Consider the following 7,500-nt stretch of genomic DNA (forward strand, 5'->3'; position numbering starts at 1 on the left):
ACCGTTTAGTATTAATATGATGATGATGATGATGATGATGACGATGGTATCTATTTAGATCGAACGTGCCCCAATCATTTTAACTCCCTTGCAAATCAGGAAGAACCTCGAGTAACCGAGCAATCCCTCAGGTTTATGTCAAAGAGGCCTTTCGGTATATACACGAGTAGCATCGGTATAACATTTTATTTTATAATTTCATTATGGGCATTTCCGACAAACGGAATGAGGAAAAAGTGCAAACGTCACACTCAGTGAAATGAATTTTTTTGTTTTTGCTCCGTAATTGACTTTTCAAAGCAAACAAGTGTTGGCTGATGGATGTGATACTATATAGAGAGGACGCAGCGTTATTTGTTACGAATCATCGATCGTTTTTCAAGTATATTGTCAGTTATTCACAATTTTCGTGACGATACCGCCAAGAACTTTTCGCAGTAATGTATATTTTATGAAACGCCATGAATTCGCTGGCGTTTTCCCACAACCATTTGATATTTACCAAGAGCAACATGCATTCTCCTTAAAAGAAATAAGTTCACACACTAACATACCCCTTATCTTATATTTATGAATCACTATTTTACTTTAAAAATATTTCATTATTCATCTCATCTAATTTTCCATGTAACTGAAAACAACAGCTCAACATATACATACATACATACATACATACATACATACCATTCGAAGCCTTCGACAAAAATCGGCCCAAATTTTCAGTGTGGAAAAGCGGCCGCCCTTTGCTGAATACGAAAGCGATAATTTTGGGCGAAACCTCCAGCACAAGGAGAGTAATGATTTGATAAATGGATCACATATCAAAGATATCAGCTTTATGACGTATCATTACGTCATCATAAATGACTTTGATGTATCTGGTTTCTGTCCAAAAGAGATAAATTACAGAGGAATTGAAAAAGGGAAAAATTTTTAGAGCTGAGTTGGTCAAAGGGAGACAGACGATGCGAAATAACAAGGTGAAATGAGCCTTAAATTTATTTTGAAATGTTTTCTTTATTTTTTCTTTGGTAAATTAGTTCACCTTTTCTCAAAGAATAGTCACCGTCAGAGAGAAATTTTCTGATAATAAATAATTTATGATAATAATTACGAGAAACATACGAATGTTGTAACTGAAGATTCTAACAAATTATATACCACTACTGTGTTATTAGGGATCACTAATACTATTATTATTATTAGTAGAAGTAGTAGTAGAAGTAGTAGTAGTAGTAGTAGTAGTGTAATAGTAGTAGTAGTACTAGTAACCAAAATAAGAGGTCAAGAAATTACAAGAAAATCACACTAGAAAACGAATAAGACTGCATTTTATACTCCAAACGACGAATATAAACTGAAAATTCAAAGGAATTAGGATTACCAGCCAACAATTCTCTAATGGAAAGTACACAAATACAATAAACTTACATACATAAAAACGGAAATGTACTTTTTCGCCCGTGAATGAAAGGTATCAAGTTGAAAAAGTCGTCAGGAAAATTACATTAAATTACTGTTGAAATAAAGAGCAATGGTTAAGGTTAGTTTTTTTTTTTATCTCTCGTTTTTCCTCTCTTTACGTTCTCCTCAAAATAGAGCTTCCAATTAACACCATTCCAATTTAATTTCCAATTATATTAATTTTATTCACGGAAAATGTTTGCCTTAATCGGTGGATCTGGATCACGATATTTCGAAACAACGGTTTATCAACAGACTAGGGACAGATAATTGCTTTTAATTTCATTTTGTTAATTCCATTATTTGTGTATTCACTTCGTCATTTATTTAGTCACTTACTTCCTTCTCAGATTTCGTAGCTCCTTATTACCACTTGCAGTTGATTCCAATGGTTAACTCTAAACTCTAAGCGACAAAAACTGAAACCATTAATCGAAATACCTTAGCGGTACAACGTGTTCCTGTTTAAAAAAAATTATTAAAGTTCGGGTAAAGTATCTTCAGTACTGCAACGAGGAAGAAAGTAGCCTTTCAATAACCAAATTGTTAACGTGAAATTTTTCTTTGTTTTGCCAATTTCCATCAGTATTGACCCAACCTTAGAACAGCATCCAGGCTTTTGTGGTTCTTTAATGTAATGAAGCCGCCTCCTTTTGGTTTCGCTCTGCGACCCGGTGTAGAAAACGAGATGGATTTAGAACGCCAGCAGTTGTATGTAAATGCTTGAGATATATGTATAGGTAGTCAGTCACTCATCGCCTATGTGTCTAAGATTACTTTTACTCTCCTTGAATGCTTGGATGATTATTTTTTTGCTCTTTTCTGGCGTCAGTAAAGCATCGTGTAAATCAGCATGCCATGTTAAAAGACATAACAATGATCTTAATCATAAATATAAATAACTTTAATAGCTAATAAAGTATAATATATTCATTGTTGTTATTCTTATTAATTTATCTTCAATAACAGCTTTATAATTACAACTGTAAAAAATCCATAAATATATAGTGAAAATCGTGAGCACTACAAAATCCATAAGTTTCCGCTTCCACACTTTTCGAAAAACATCGGGACCATTGTCATGGTAGAACAACCCTCAAGTTCCCAATACCTAATTAAGGAATCAAGTTGAAGCACCACAGCGAATCACCGAGTGAATCTGGGACTTCTGGAACAATGACAGAGGAATTCAAAAGTCACATCATATTTTTGGTTTCATTCGATTATCAAAATATTTAAACATATCTTGTGTATTTTTAGATAAGAGTTTGAATCAGCATTCATGAATTGGCTACATGAATGTGTTAGCAGGCTTTTGAATGGTAAGTTGTTATTATTATGATTATTAATATTATTATTATATTTTATTAAAAATAATGGCAGAATTTACAGAATTCATTTTATATAAAATTCTTTCAATTCTTCTAATGATTTGTCTTTCTGGCACGCTGGTATTATAAAGCAGCTGTCCAATATTCATCGTGCTGTAGGTCGTCAACGGAATTTCGGACTGGTGTTATTAAAGGCAACTGGATACCAGGGACAGGCTGGGGTCGTCAACAGGTGTATCTCGTAGGTCGGGAACAGGACGTAGTCGTCAGGGGTCTATACAGTATTCCTTGTTTTTTTTTTTTTTTTTTTTTTTTTCTGGCTTTTCATAGGCGTCTCCATGTTTTCGACCACCTCGTTTGGCCATCTTCGGGACGGGATCGCTAAGTGCAATGGTCTGTGTCGGATGGATTTACGCTATTTTATTGCATTCGGAAGTATATAAAACGTGATGCTATGTATAGATAAAGGTTTTTGCCACGAAGGAAAAAAATGAAAAAGCGAGATAGCCAAGCACTTTCGTCTAGTTCGTCCCTTTACTCAGGCACCGAAAGTGCTTGGGTATCTCGCTTTTTCATTTTTTTCCTTGTGGCAAAAACTTTTATTTATATATATATATTATATATATTATATATAATTAATATATATATATATATATATATATATATATATTATATAATATATCTATATATATATATATATATATATATATATATATATATATGTAATATATATATATATATATATATATATATATCTATATATATACATATATATATATATATATATATATATATATATATATATATATATATAATTATATTATATATATATATATATATATATATATATATATATATATATATATATATATATATATATATATAAAGGAGGTATGGCTTAATGAGTGATTCCTACTGAATTAGTACATTAAACCGATGACATTTGTAGCAAATCATCTGAATGAGATAACATCTGAGAATCCCATTCCTAAGCATAATGATCCACTTTAATATTAAAACGAATTCTGTACCCGAACAGCTTTTATGTATTAAGAGGCGAATGCCATTCCAGATATGAGTACGACATCATTTCATATTCATTTTTATTTTACTGCTGGAGGTCAATGAGCTCATAATATTTCATTTGGAGAACAAATAAATTCTCTCTATGACTGAATTATAAAAATTAATACAAAAAAACATGGAAAATATAAATATATAGGTATTGTTTAGTGAATAATGGAATTCTTATTCGAACCTAAAAAAAATCTATGTTGAAACATACTTTATAAAAAAATATCAATAAAACTATGAACCTGACTGGTGAACAGCCATCAGTCTAGTAATTATGGTGCAATTCATATATATGATACGCAATTTTCCCAAATCACGCATCATATCCATATCTTGCAAAGACAATTTCAGTTGCCCAAAGGGAATATGAAAACTATTCTTGGAAATGCTGAAAGCATGAAATACTGAAAGCATGACGAATAGACTAACTCGTTGCCTTTGGCATTACCTACATCATTTGTCAGACATAAAATTTGGCCATTTCGTGAACCCCGTCGAACTCTACCGATGTTTTGTCAAAAAATGGAAATGGTTCGGATTGAAGTAAATGATTCCCCATTTACAATTCTTATTTAACTTCATTAATGTATGAAGTTTAAATATGCGAAATTCATTCTTAATTAATCTCCTCATTGTAATTAAAAGTTTTGATTATTCAATTTGGTCGACTGGGTTTATCAGTTAAATAACTAATATTGCCATCGTTCACAAATATCTGGGTAGTTTACTTAGATTTCATGAATCGGGTTTTGTGGCTACGGAAGTATTTTTATCACAATTATAAGAAATATTTCACACTGACAAATGTGTTCCAGCTTTCGACCGGAACCTGGACACTTGTCCAGCCCTTGGTGAGAGTCTTGAATAAATTCCATTATTTCTTACTTCCAAAATAATTATGATTATTTAAAATCTCCAACCCTCTGAAGTATTGATAGTTACAGCTACTCTATAAATTGGTCTAAATCATCATTTATTTCGAGGGAACAGGCCACAGACTTCCTTAATGATAACTGCATATTTAGATAAATATTTTCAATACAAATGAAAAAATGAATGATTCTATCAAAGATCCAACCCTTTCTCTTGTTTATGGATGAAAACGAGCTGCTTAATAGCGAAAGTAGGTCTTACGTATATGATAACGAAAGTTACGTATTCCGAACAATGTTTAAGTAATATTTGTTACACACTCGAATGTAAAGTCAGAGCACCAAAACATGATTTAAAATATTCAACTCTTTTCTTACAACAGATAACAAATATACATAGAATAATGCCGGCATTGATGACCGTTGCCTTGACATCAGCTAGAAGTTTTTTTTTATTTATTTCTTCCTTTTTTTATCAAAAAGCAGTAGCTGAAATGATAAATTTTTCGTCAGATGCCTACCAGGAATGAAGCATGCCATTTCCCTTACTTTCTTTCTGGGACCCGCTTAGTCTTCTACATTAAAGATACGAGGAAACAAGAGTCTTATTTCAAAAGTATTTGAAAATTAACGACGGAAGTTTACCTTTTAGAACGCCCACTGAAGTCTTTTACTCTTGGGGGGAAATTAAATGTGACTTCGTAATTGCGCAAAAGGACATAACGAAAAGATAACTTCAGGGTCCGAGCTGCCTTCGCAACATTTACAGCGCTTAATACTCATTCCCAGTGACCCGAACGGAGCTTAGGCAACGCACTTGAGCGATGAAAAAGCTGTAATGTGTTTCATTGTTGTTTGGCGGAGCATGAGAACTTTATTTACAGGCTGCATTCAAGTTATGCTTAGTTTCCCGAATAGGGCAAGCGTGGAACGCTTTTCGTATGTTCTTCATTTGATGACCAACCTCTACTTTTTTAATTTCACAGATTTAAATCCTATAATTTTTCTCACACATTAGTTGACTGAGCTGTCTTAAAGACTTAGGAAGCTTGTACCAGAGAGCAGGACAAATCTCTATATTTTTGGTAAGTAAAGTGCATTTCGCGATATTTTTTGAACACTTCCTACAGAACCCGATCAAGCAAGAAATTGACAGAGTAGACCATAATGAAATATGAGGGAATGAATAAGTGAGTTACTCGTTTACATTAGGATGTAAAGTCTAAGACAAGGTTGTGATAGAGCATGTAATAATAATAATAATAATAATAATAATAATAATAATAATAATAATAATCACCCCTTTGACAGTAAAGGTATACATTTTAGAATAATGCCAATTTGACGTCTCTGGGATCTTCAGGGCCTTTTTTCAGCATTACATTTTCGCTTGAAGGGTCACAATCCAGAAGGTAGCATCCTATAGCACACACATTTGTTTGTGTACCAGTCGTTACATGAATGAATATGTACATGAAAAGATGACAAGAATAGTACAAAGCATCCGTTTTTCAGATCAAAATCCTCTCACTCAACGAATCAAAACAGTTTAATTGTACTTTTTCCTTGTTTCCTATCATATTTTCATATTCATGCTATGACAGAAATATTTTTAGGCTTTGCTTAGAGGGTCATAGAATAAGAAAGGGTTTAATTCCTTTCAGACGCCATCTGAATAATGAATTTAATATCATATATATATATATATATATATATATATATATATATATATATATATAATATATATAATATATATATATAAATATATATATATATATATATATATATATATATATATATATATATATATATATATATATATATATATATATATATATATATACACGTGTGCATGCGTGTGTGTGTGTTTATATAAAGTATGTTGGTTTAGACAATGATAGCGTTTATCTAAATAACCATAAAATATTTCTAGAATTTCTCTACATGAGCGTGCATATGTGTATGCTAAATCCTATTCAAGTTTCCATAATTCATTCCAGTTAATTTTTAAAAAATTCTCGGATGTGTAAACGTGACGAAAACCGAAAATGGAAATGGGAATCCTTCGTCCCCAACGAGGTTTATAACCAGAACTCTTGTCATACGAATAAGGACCATTGAGCTCTATTTGCGATGTTTGCGTCCAACGTAAACTACGCTGGAATTGGCGGAGGTAATTCTCCTTTTAAGCTCTCAGTTTATTCCAGTCGATAAAAAGAAAAAAAGGAGTCGTTTGCTCCCAACTAGGAATACACTGTAGTCATTAGACAGTGAGGCAAACAGAATGCCCATGATGGTTTGAAGAAAATGTAATTTCTCCACAAAGGTTTTTGAATGACTTTTTCTCTAGTGTGATAAATCGGGATCAGCTTGTTCAGTTCTGCTGTTACTAAATACTAAACTTCATTTGCATTGGAAAGAGAAGTAACGTAACAAGATTTATTCATGATCATTATCAATTTGCTTTAATTAAGTTATTTATTATTCATCTGCCTTTTCTGGGAAGGGTTGGGTTGTGCAGTGCAGTTGTGTTAAGGTGACAGCTGTTTTTTAGTAAGCCACAAATCGTCCCCCACTCCGCCCCCACCCAAAAAATCTGAATAACCTTTGTTCATTGAAATTTTTTCAGGGGTTGGCGGGTGGGGGTGGGGGGACGGGTTTGTCCGTAATATATAATTTCCAAAGTGTTTATAAACATGTCTGTGATAAGTGAGATTTAATTTTAGAGAGCAGGTTCATAATCAGGAGCCAAGTATTTT

The sequence above is a fragment of the Macrobrachium nipponense genome, chromosome 18, assembly GCF_015104395.2.
Source record: "Macrobrachium nipponense isolate FS-2020 chromosome 18, ASM1510439v2, whole genome shotgun sequence".
In the NCBI taxonomy this organism is placed as follows: domain Eukaryota; kingdom Metazoa; phylum Arthropoda; class Malacostraca; order Decapoda; family Palaemonidae; genus Macrobrachium; species Macrobrachium nipponense.